This window comes from Dermacentor albipictus, unplaced genomic scaffold, assembly GCF_038994185.2.
Source record: "Dermacentor albipictus isolate Rhodes 1998 colony unplaced genomic scaffold, USDA_Dalb.pri_finalv2 scaffold_150, whole genome shotgun sequence".
Lineage (NCBI taxonomy): Eukaryota > Metazoa > Arthropoda > Arachnida > Ixodida > Ixodidae > Dermacentor > Dermacentor albipictus.
Window position 1 is genome coordinate 52,501 of NW_027225704.1, and position 11,795 is coordinate 64,295.

Genomic DNA, 11,795 nt, shown 5'->3' on the forward strand with positions numbered 1-11,795 from the left:
AATCCGAGTGAGGGAGTGTGATTTTCGTGCCGGACCGTACCCACATCCGCAGCAGGTCTCCAAGGTGAACAGCCTCTAGTCGATAGACCAATGTAGGTAAGGGAAGTCGGCAAAACGGATCCGTAACCTTGGGAAAAGGATTGGCTCTGAGGGCTGAGCCGGTCGGGCTGGGGTCCAGAAGCAGGAACGGCACTGCACCGGGACTGGGCGAGGCTCGCCGCCGTAAAAAGCGGTGCGGCCGAGCCCGGACCAGCGTCGGGACCTTCCTGTGGAAAGCCACAGCTGTGCAATTTCCGTGGGCTTCGCGCCTGAGGTTCTTGCTTCGGCCGGCAGAAAACAGCCAACTCAGAACTGGCACGGACCGGGGGAATCCGACTGTCTAATTAAAACAAAGCATTGCGAGGGCCGTTGACGGTGCTGACGCAATGTGATTTCTGCCCAGTGCTCTGAATGTCAACGTGAAGAAATTCAAAAAAGCGCGGGTAAACGGCGGGAGTAACTATGACTCTCTTGTGGTAGCCAAATGCCTCGTCATCTAATTAGTGACGCGCATGAATGGATTAACGAGATTCCCACTGTCCCTATCTACTGAGTTCTGCCACCAGGGGGCCAGGCGACCGGACCTGCATTCACAAGGCTCCTGATCTTTTGCTGAAAAGGGTGAGTAATTCCTCTTTTACAGCATTCTAAACTATTGAAATAGATTCGCGAAGGTTCCAGGATCACGTGCATACCAAAATTATAAAGATTGACACCATATTTTCTTAATTATTAGCAATTCTTAATTCCCACGTGTGGGGCCTCATACAAGCAATTCCCGATTGCAGGAATTCAGTGTTTTTAATCCGTTCCCATCTTGCCAAATACCAAACGTAGAGACGTAGAATTGCATCCACGAGTTCTTTGTAGCTTAGACTACATAAAGGTAACAGCAGTTTCGGTGAATATTTAACCAATTAGCATATTTTCTTGCTTAAACGTGGGCAAACAAACCGTTGGCTAATTCAAGTACCGTATTTTTGACAAAAGAATCCTTTCCCATCTGCCCTTATCAAGTGCAATAGAGGAAAAATACTTGTATGAACGTATTCAGCAGACTCCGAGGAACAATTCAAAACCATTAGTTTGCATGTATTCTGTGTAGAAGTGCTCGAATTTGCATGCGAAATTGAGTGTTTTTCACCCTTTGTCTATGGGGGCTGCCATGTTGGGAGTCACAGTCTACTGAGAGTGTGGACAAGTAGACCCTGAATGCCTATAGGATACGGACAACCCCGAGCCATGCGGTAGGCATTCACAGTTTGCAAAGGGGCAAAAGGCACCAGAGCAGGGACAACCAATATTCAAGAGACTTCTCCGTATATGGACAACTTTGAGCATTGCGGGGAAGCATCTCGGTTTTGCAAAGGGGCAATTGTGAACGTTCCTATGGGTTCATATGCATAAAGACAAAACACATGATGTAAGAACACGTGACCAAAAAGCTTTGCAGTGAAGCATCAGCATTTTTCAAAGGGGCAATAGGAAATAAAAGAACCATTCTTCAACAACAAAGAAGTCAAGTATTTCGCGACAGTGACTTAGTAAATCAGCCCCAAAATGAAGAAGATTGGGAAATCAACCAAAACAAAGACTTCGCAGTTGCCCAAGCCTCAAGGGAGGAACAATGGAGATGCTCAATTCTCCAACAACAAGGAAGATCCACGCAACTCGGGATCGTCGTCAAACACCAAGAAAACGCTGAACAAATCACAGTTCCTCAAAGATGCCAAACAGAAATCCTCTGAACCATTTCTACCCAGTACCAACGAACCACAAGATCCATGGAGTGAACATGTAGACTGGGATTCTACCGATGACCCCACCGAGGGCGAAGACGACCAACCAGTATATGCGGGGAAACACCATTACAAGAAAGAGAAGAAACTGGGCCCACTTCATTTGGACTCAGATGAAGAAACTTCCGACAGCACCGTAACGAATGAAGATGAACACGATGTTGCTGAAGCTCCGCAAAGCCCGACTAGACAAAGTAGTAGCACTCACGCAAACCGTGATGGCGATGAGGCTCCGACTAGGAAAACAAGTCAAGTAACAAATGACATTCATGTCAATGAGACAGCTTTTTACAAGGCTCTAATGAATGCACAAAGGGAAGGAGCGAAATCTGCAACATGTGCAGAACTAATGAAAGCGTTTCAAGAAGTGAAAACACTTCTTTTTGACTTTGCATTGCAAAAAGAGGCACTTACTGCGCAACTTCAACTACTGAAGGACACAACCCACCAGCATTCGGGCAAACCCACCTACTCACAGGTGGTAGGGAAACATCACCCTGCTGAAGGGACCCGAACGATTGACACCGAAAGAGAGTCGTCCATCTTGCTGTCAAGCACAGATGAAGCGCTAACTCCAAAACAAATAATGGAGACAGTGACAAAAAACATTGACCCAGCTACTTTCAAACTCACAAATGCCCAAATTAAAACGCAGGGCCCCCGGGTTCGAATTACTTCAACCAACAAAAAAGCAATGGAGGACATCCAAACAGAGATCAAACGTCTTCCCGAAGCCTCGAAGATCGAAATTCAAGTCGCTAGTCCCAAAAAACCTTCCTTCAAGATAGTAGGAATCGATCAGGGAATGGAAAAACAAGACATTCCACAAAAAATAATGGCTCAAAACCAACTTACAGGAAGTCCCTCCGACATCGAAGTGACAACTCAATATGTTAACAGGAAGAAAAACAACATCACAGTGATCAAGACGACTGCCAATATTTGGAAGCAACTAAGAAACAAAGATTCCCTGAACATTGGATGGCTTAAGGTAGCCCTATATGATAACAATCATCCAGTAATCTGTAGGTTTTGCGCAAGATTTGGACACCCTGAAAAATACTGCAGGAGCAGTGTCCGATGCTGCATCTATTGTGCAAGAAATCATCCCCCAGAGCAGTGCCGGTCGGAAGAGCAATTTTGTCCGGCATGCCATAGAGAGGGCAAAGAGGATTACTCGCATTCAATGGAGGACAACGAGTGTCCAACAGCAAAAGAATGGCGTTCTCGACTGGAGTCCCAATGGGACTCGTGCTGAACAACCAAGTAAGACCGGTTTGCAGGAGTAAACTGCTTTCAGGAAGACAAAACAGTAAGTACTGTTAAAAACTTTATTGTATCTATTTCTGTTTAGGTATTGTTGTTTGAAAAAAAAAATCCAAAAATGGCATCCATAAAGACATCTTTAGGTAAAGAAAAATTTAAAATAATTCAAATTAATTTAGCAAGAGCATTTAAAGCAAATCAATCTTTAAGTCAATATCAAAAAGATAAATCTCATCATATCTCATTAGTTCAAGAGCCATACAACCTAAAAGGAAAAATTATTGGTTTCCCAATGAAACATAAGATATTAGCTTCAAAAGATAACCCGAAAGCCGCAGCTATAATACATACAGAAAAAATTCCAGTGTTCCCTCTAATCTTAGATGACAAAATAGTGGCATTTAGAACTAACTTAAATAGTAAGGACACCCTAATAATAAATTGCTATTTCCCTCCCAAAGAAAATATACAGTATCTTTTAGCTAGGATTGAAGAAATAATCCAAACAGCACACACGAGGAATGTAATAATTACAGGAGATTTTAATTCAAAGAATACTACATGGGGAGGGAACATTACAGATAATAGAGGAGAGGAATTACTGGAATTTATAATTAAAAATGACCTAATAATTCTAAATAATAGAAATAGTGAACCAACTTTCGATTGTAATAGAGGAAAAAGTTGGATCGACGTAACAATAGTCTCTGCAAGTATGTTCACAGAAATAAAAAAATGGAAAGTAACTGAAGATTCAACGGGAAGCGATCATAGATACATAAAAATTCAACTATGGGAAACAAAGTGTGCTCCAATATTTAAAACAACAAAGGAAGGAGAAAGAAAAGCGCTAGAAGAACTCCTAAATATCGATTGGGAGAAAGAGACGAGGAACCTTAACTCTTCAGAAGACATTGAAAATATTGTGAATAAATTATATAATATTTTAGAGGAACTATTCAAAAAATATCAAAAGAGATTCACGAAAGAGAAAAAGCCAGGCAAAATATGGTGGACCTTAGAGTTAGAAATACAAAGGAAAAAAGTCAAGGCTATGAAAAGGAGATATAAAAAATGTAGAGGAGATTTAAGAGACATTTACAAAAATCAGTATTATAGAGAACACGATTCATACGTGGAAAATTTGGCTAAGGCAAAGAGCAAAAATTGGGATGATTTTATATCCAAAGTAACAAAAAATCCTTTTAATTTAGCATACAAGTTGTCTAGAGACCAGCTGAAAACCCCAATAATAATAAGTAGCATACAAAAAGAGGATAATTCGTCAACAAAAACGTTAAAAGAGACTGTAGAATATATATTGCAAAAATTATACACAATCTCTGAGATAGGAGTCGAAAATGTAAAAGGAAGTTGCAACGAAGGACTAAATAAAAAACAACAGGAAATAGAAGATGTTCCATTTACGGAACAGGAAATAGATTCGGTTGTATATAAATTAAGAAAAGATATAGCAGTAGGCCCAGACGGGCTAAGAACAGGGACTATACAAATAATGTATAAGAAACACAAAGAATTTTTCCAGGCCCTCTTTAACAGTTGTTTAAAGTTGGGATACTTTCCTAAAAAATGGAGAGAGTCAAAAATAATATTAATCCCGAAAAAGAAAAGTCTTGAAAATCCTGGAGATTTCAGACCAATCGCTATAAATTCGATCTTTGGTAAAGTTTTAGAAAAGCTCCTAAAGGATAGAATATATTTTTATTTGAATAAGGAGAAACTACTATTAAGAAATCAATATGGATTTAAACACTTAACATCCACTACTCATGCATTAGAGAGTATAAAAAAGAAGGTAACGCAAGCATTATTAGATAAGCAAGCAGTAATATTAATTTCATTAGACATCAAAAATGCATTTAATTCCATTAACATAAAAATCATTTTAGAATATTTAACTCAACATAAATGTCCAGATAATCTGGCGGATTTACTGGAAGCAATCATGAGGGAAAGATTCATAATATACAAAAACGGGGAAGTAGAAATAAAATATAAGATTAAACAGGGCTCTCCACAAGGATCTCCTTTAAGCCCACTATTATGGACACTTATGATATCCGACCTACTAATTAAGAAACTTCCCGAAAATGCTTACTTACAAGCGTTCGCAGATGATATTACAATAATAATAAAAGGGGATTCTAAAAGAAAACTTCAGGAGACAGCCAATAAAACTCTGCAAATAGTAGAAAATTGGGGAAAAGCAAAGAACATTGAGTTTAACCCGGCAAAATCGCAATTTATAATTTTAAAAGGAAAATACAAGAAAAGCCCTCCAATATTGAAATTAGGGGGAGAGAAAATTCAATTAGTAAACAAAATAAAAATTTTAGGGGTAATCTTCGATGAAAGCTTCACTTTCATCCAACACCTAGAATACATAAAAGAAAAAGTCATGACTCTCACTTATAATCTGAATAGGTTTACCGGCAAAAATAAAGGAATTAAAGGTAAACAAATGAGAGATATTTACAAAAGGGGAATAGAACGTATAATAACCTATGCTTCCCCAATATGGTATAGAAATATCTCATTAATTGTAAAAAAACTAAGATCCATTCAAAGAAAACCTTTATTAGCCATAACAAAAGCATATAAAACAGTCGCAAACAGTGCATTAAATGTGTTAGCAAATATACCTCCAGTTAATTTGACAATAGAGAAAGAAAATGAAATGTTTAACATTTTACATAGAGAGAAACCATTTACTTGGAACAATGAAACGTTCACAAACGAGAAAATAATAACTATCGTAGACAAGTGGCAAATTCATCCGGCGAATAAAGTAAAATTTTCCTTCAGTACAAAAATAGACTTGACTGCTACTTATAACATTTTTACAGACGGATCGTGTGATACGACCAACCCAGGAGCAGCATTCATAGTTTTTAAAAACTTTTCAGACATAATTACAACAAAACAGTATGCATTAGGTAATCATAACAACAACTTCGAAGCTGAAGCTATAGCAATAACCAAGGCACTAGAATATATAGCAGAACAACAAGATAAAGAAAGTTACCAAATTATTACAGATAGCCTTTCAACATTACAAGGAATTAATAATTCGGATAACTTAAACCCATATATACAGAATATAAAGGAAAAAATTGGTGAAGTAAACAAGGATCATAAAATAATATTAACATTCATAAAAGGGCATAGTGGGAACATGGGTAATGAATATGCAGATGACCTAGCCAAAAAAGCCATTCGGTACGGGGAAAAAATAGATTTACCCATTTCCAAAAAATTCATTAGTTCTCAGTTAAACAAACAAGTATATGTTAAATGGAATGGTCAATGGAGTCAAGAATCCAATTATCAAAAAAGTTATATCAAAGATTGGATTAAAAACATCACTGAAATTCCAACCTTATTTTTGGCCAATCACAATAGTTCTCAATTCATGACAGGTCATGGCCGATTTCCGCACTACCTGCAGAGGTTCGGAATTAGGCAAAATAAGATATGTATTTGCGGAGAAGAAGCCGACTCTTTCGAACATTATTTAGAAAAATGTCAAATAACTAGAAAGTACCGCGATAAGTTAAAAATGAAATTTGGGCATGGATATAGTAAGAAAAAAGTTGAAATTCTAAGGGATGGGGAGGCGATTGCGATTTTGGAGGAGATGGTGGAAGAAGTAAATTATAAAATCTAAAAAAAAAAACAACAATTGTTTGTTTAGTTTGTCGAAAGTCATTAAATAAATAAATAAATAAAATAACACCACGGATGGAGAAAAGAAAAAAAAATCAAGAAATAAACAACTAAAAGGCCTTACGTAGGCATTAGACCTTAGCCCAACAACAGTCCAAAAGGACTTATTCTCAGCTCAATATAAACCATCATCTCATCCCATCAAGCTATCATATAGCAGACCAATCGTCTGGCAGTTTCGAAAAACGAAATATTCACTGACACCTTCGGTAAGACGGTCAAGCTATCACCGAGGAATAAAATCAACGACTTTTCCCCAACCCGGTACGACGGCTTGGCTACCACCGAACAATCCAACAAAAACGATACCTTGAAACGGTAAGACGGCCGCGGCCACCACCGAAGTAAAGGTATAAAACAGGAATCGAACACATCATATGAAAATTTGAAAAAAAAAAAAAACCCAAAAACACATCTGACGTAATCGGTATGACGATCAGCACTAGCACCGAAGCAGATAAACATCAACTGCCCTATTCGGTATGACGGTGTTGGTTACCACCGAAGTCAGATTTACCAACTGTTGAGTCCTCGAATGAAAGGGTATGACGGCTTCGGCTACCACCTGAGTAATGAGAGGCTCACAGGAAAACAAAAAAAATAATCATCCTATATAAATAGGTTGGACAATGTCAGAACTGAACCCAGATACTCGAACTGCCTTTCTTCAAAGGTCTGTGATACTGATGGCAGGGATGTCAAACCAAGCCAGAACTAATCTTTTCCTGTAGTTTCAACCCCATTCCATGGAGTTAGAAGAATCAATTCAATCTCCTCCGGAATCTGATCTTCTCAATCCCTATAGAATCGTAATGCAGACCATAAAACTTAAACTATTAGGCCATTAATAAATAACTGAGGAAATCAATAAGTAAGAAATAGGAAGAAACATACCACACTCATATGTTAGGGTGTATAAAGGGTACGCACATTCACATGCATGAAGGTGTAAACATATATATTTGCGATCGGGTATGTGATATATATACATGTACAAAAGTATCATGTAAAAGAAAGAAAAACGAACTAAACACTTTGTAAAAAATGAAGACGAGCTGAAAAATTGATTACAGACTCGAATAAAGGAAAAGAGCGAGAAGGAATATTTCTAAGACCTACAATCGTGTCATTCAGCTAAGCAGATAAACTAATCTGAACCTCTGTAGGCTGCGGAAGCCGGTAGAAATAAGAGAAAAAAAAAAAAAACATTACATTCCAGTCTGGAAAGAAGATACCAGAAGCAAGAAGACGAAGACATCGGCAACACAAGACAACAGATGACAACCGGAAAGACAAGATATCAGCAAGGAAAAAAAAAAAAAAACATTGTACGTCAAGAAAAGACAAGTCTAATAAATATTGTATAAATATGCATGCAACATCAAGAAAAAGAAGATTATTGTAAGTCAAGACAAACAATATTGCACCATGTACCGTATTTAAGAATAATAAATCCCGCAGCCGTCCGCTCCCTTGGCCGTGGTTCCCCTGGTGGTAGACTCCCCCCCATTTTTTTTCTTCTTTACAAAATTTATTTGACCACGTCATTTTCATTTATTTTTCTAATTCGGCAGCCTGCAATACTTAGGTGCAGCAGGCAGGGCTTAGTTTCTTGTTTTAATTATTTCATTTCTGATTAATTCTTATTGCCCAACACAATTTTTATGTCCCTATCTACTACTACTATCATCATCGCCGCCGAGGGGCTCGGGCCGGCCGTTTTCAAGGCAGCGGGTTTTTTCCGGATTTCACCCATCAAAAGAGTGAGTACATGCAAACCCTTTGACACTCCTCTTATCTAAACACTCCGAGAACCTGCAGACACCGAAAACCGCATCGAAATCGGCCAAGAAACAGCAAAAATCTGTGATTTCTTGTTGTAAACAAGGCCCCACGGCGGCCATTACGGCCACGATCGCCGAATATCAACAAATAAGGAGCCTACAAACGGAATTCCGGTGTCTGGAGACTCCTTGAGTGAACGCGAGTGCGAATCAACAAGTTTCGTCGCAAGAGATTGCAGAAGTTTGAAGAAAAAAGCAGTTTTTCGACCCTAGGCGGGCATGGTCTCCCGCCAGAACATGGGCGCCGCCATTTTGGATTTCGGAACTTCCAAGTGAAAACCGACATAACTTCGCAAGTTTCGGGCCTAGAATCACGGTTTTGGTACCAAATGAATCAGAAAAATGTGTAGATAGTGATAGGAAAAAGCGCGAAGTCGCTACTTGAAGTGGAACGCCGAAAAAAAATACGCCATTTCTGTCAAGGTTGAAAACTTGCCCATGGTGGCCTGACAAGGCGACTATATTCCGCTAAATTTGGCTAAAGTGCGAACTTTTTCCCAAAAATTGGTGAAAAGACGTGTGGTGCCAAGGACAAGCTTCAAGTAAGCTAAAAGCACAAGGTTGCCAACACAAAAGCACTTCTAAGCCAAAAACGGCGGAATAACCAGAGAAAAGAAATGCAATCTCTCAAAAGTAAAAAGACAGTAGCACAGGCTACACGGGACGATTTCAAGGTGCGGCAAACCCAAAGAGCCCCTGAAGAAGGCGAGACGGTGTCACGAACAAGCACACCATCAACATCAGGAGCCAAAGGGAGACCACCAATGTCTGGTACCGAACCAAGACAGCGCAACCCTCAAGCAGCTTCCGACGAACAGAAGAAAGAGAAAACAAAGAAGAAACTGAAAGGAAAAGAAAGCAAGCAAGAACTCATGTCACAGACAAGAGAAAATGTGAAGACTAATGAGAAGGACCAAATCCTCAGTGACGAAGTCCCATGGTACGACTTTGAAGATAAGGAAGGAAGACACCGAAAGTCACCTGAAGACAACTTCACAAGAGGAAACGAAACAGATGTTAAAGATTCCTGGGACGAAGACGAACACGAAGAGGAAAATGACGACCCCAAAGAAACCGAGCAGATCAAGGAACAAAGCCAGATCCCAAAATTGGATGACGTGCAAATACAACCACCGCACGAAACAAAGAAAGGAGAGAGACACTTGGTCCTATCCAAGCTGGGAAAAGCAGATAGGGCCATCATGAAAGCCCTCATCAAAATTTCCACAATTAGCGGTGGAAATGAAGAAGTGTTGAAACAAATCGACTCAATCCTATCCGAGCATTCGAAGATCAAGAACATCATAATCGAACAGGGGCAAGAAATCTCATACCAAGAAGGAAGAATAAAGGAACTAGAGAAAAGAGTGGAAGTAGAAAAGAAAACCGAGAACCACGAACCAGCCCAGGAAGACATAGAAAAAGAGGCAACAGCCAAACCCTCCTACGCACTAGTTGTCACCTCAGACAACATGAAGAAAAAGGAGGTCGAAACACTGATCAAAAAGAACATTGACCCACTTCAGTTGGGCATACGAGACGCAACCATGAGAACAGGTAGGGAGGGAGTCGTTCTCACGACAACCTCCAAAGAAGCGTCCGCTAAACTACAAGAGCATATCCAAAGGAAAGCCGAAATGAGGAACCTCCACATCAGAACACCCAAAGAAATCAGATACCACATCAAGGTAATTGGCATCGATGAAGATATGGAAACTAACGGACTGGAAGAGAAGATAATCGAACAAAACCACCTTCAATGCAACCCTGAGGACATACTTGTGAAAAAAAAGATGGAAAGGCCGGCAAGGAGATACAATTGTGCTAGGCTTAAACAGGAGGGGATTCACTGCAGTCAAGGGCAAGAACTTCCTTAATGTCGCATGGAGCAGATGCCCCATCTTTGACCACGTCTACATGCCGAGATGCACAAGGTGTGCAAAACACGGACACAGTTCTGCTGATTGTCAAGCAGCAAGACACTGCGTGAACTGTGGACAGGAGGGTCACCACCAGAGCGAATGCGAGAATGATCCCTATTGCAGAGTATGCGAACTGGAAGGAACAGAAGAAGAAAGAGATCATTCTATGATGTCGTGGGAATGCCCGGTTTACCGGGATAAACTCGAACTTGAGAAGCGAAGACTTCTAGCCCGCTTGACCTAAGACAGAACAACACCATTTACAACATTATAACAATGGCTAACGTTACTGAAATGCAAATAATCCAGGTTAATCTAGCGAGAGCCTACAAAGCGAATCAGTCGCTAAACAATTTTCAACAAGAAGAGCAAATAGACATATCAATCGTCCAGGAGCCATACGCTCTAAATAACAAGGTAATAGGATTTCCAATAAAAAACAAAATAGTCGCATTCGAGAAAGAACCTAAAACGGCAATAATTATACATAAAGAGGACATAAGCATATTCCCCATAGTAATCGAACAGAAAATAATAGCAGCAAAAGTTGCGAAAGGAACCAGAGAACTGCTCATTATTAACTGTTACTGTCCCCCCCACGAAAATGTAGGTCAAGCATTATCGAAGATAGAGAAGGTAATAAATACCATTACCTTTACAGAAATTCTAATTACAGGAGACTTCAATGCAAAAAACAAAATGTGGGGCAGCCAAGCTAATGACGAAAAAGGGGAAGTAATTTTAGAGTTCATAATAAAACACAACTTAGTAATCCTCAATGAAAAAGACTCGCCACCTACATTTAGAACAGAAAGAGCAAAAGGCTGGATTGATCTTAGTATAACGAACGACAATCTATATACAAACATAGCACAATGGGAAGTTCTAAAAAATCATAATAATAGCGATCATCGGTATATTAAAATAGTAATAAAAAACGTAGAACCGTTGGAAAGTTATGGTATAACATTAAAAGGTCAAACAAAAATAATCGAACATTTGCAGAAGGATCAATGGTTTACGGAAATACAAAGCCAGATTAATAATGCTAATGATATTGAAAATGTCGTAACCACCCTCTACGAAAAAATTGAAGAACTGGAAAGCAGATACAGAAAGAAAAAACAACCACCAAAACAAAAAACTAACCCGTGGTGGACAAACGAGTTAGAAATAGA

The 11,795-nt window shown here is 39.3% G+C and overlaps 1 pseudogene; it reads left to right on the plus strand.

Moving 5' to 3' along the window:
• Positions 1–1,021, plus strand: part of LOC139053556 (large subunit ribosomal RNA) — a 3,228-nt pseudogene extending 2,207 nt beyond the window's left edge.
• Positions 1,022–11,795: the final 10,774 nt, after the last annotated feature.